Source organism: Seriola lalandi, unplaced genomic scaffold, assembly GCF_002814215.2.
Source record: "Seriola lalandi dorsalis isolate HSWRI2012SDOR001 ecotype SW California unplaced genomic scaffold, Sedor1 jcf7180002054987, whole genome shotgun sequence".
NCBI lineage: Eukaryota > Metazoa > Chordata > Actinopteri > Carangiformes > Carangidae > Seriola > Seriola lalandi.
Genome location: NW_019525536.1, coordinates 81009 through 81775, shown reverse-complemented (window position 1 = coordinate 81775; position 767 = coordinate 81009). Strand labels below are relative to the sequence as shown.

Below are 767 nucleotides of genomic sequence, written 5' to 3'. Positions count from 1 at the left end.
ACGAACAGGATCACATGAGGACCAGGATTAACATTCGAGAAAGATTTCTTGATCTCCTCCATCACCTGCTTGTCTTCTTTTCCTGACTGACACAGACCTGGAGTGTCGACAACAACCACGTTTCGTCCTCCGATCTTCACTTGTTCCTTCTGACACTTGTCTGTATAAGAGTTGGGACATATGCGGGAGCCTGAAGTTGCTTCATCATCTCCTCTCTCCGCTGAGATCCTCAGGATGTTGTTCATGACTGCCGTCTTTCCAGCTCCGACCTTCCCAATGAGCACAATCCTCAGCTCTGTGGGAAATATTACAGACATCAGTAGATGAAGAACTATTACTGCAGTAAAAGTAGTGACACCCCACTGTAAAAATCCTGCATTGAAAATTTGACTGAAACACGAGTCTAGAAATACACTGGGTGCTGTCGGTCGGTTTTCCTAACTGGGAGCGCTCTGAACAGAATCTACTGTTGGTAATGTACCTCACATAACTCCACCGCAAATAACCCAAACTATTAATTGTCTAACTTGGCATTGTTGTTATAAGTAGTTTAACCAATACAATAATACTTCCTTTATTGAGTACCATTGAAACAATATTATCAACTACCATAATTATGCAGATGACATCCAAATTTACTTTGCTCTGTCACCAAATGTCTACAGACCCATAGATTCTCTCTAGAAGGGAAATTAACAAATAAAAGACTGGATGTGTCTGAATTCTTTCACCTAAATAACTGTGTTTAATTATTTAGAAGGAAGTCT

General features: G+C 40.5%; 1 protein-coding gene and 1 long non-coding RNA gene across 12 annotated transcripts in view; one reads left to right on the top strand and one right to left on the bottom strand.

Moving 5' to 3' along the window:
- LOC111647379 (protein NLRC3-like) overlaps positions 1-767 on the bottom strand; it is a 99936-nt gene that overhangs the window by 31586 nt on the left and 67583 nt on the right. The gene's annotated exons all lie outside the window — the stretch shown is intronic.
- LOC147817213 (uncharacterized) overlaps positions 1-767 on the top strand; it is a 64454-nt gene that overhangs the window by 15980 nt on the left and 47707 nt on the right. The gene's annotated exons all lie outside the window — the stretch shown is intronic.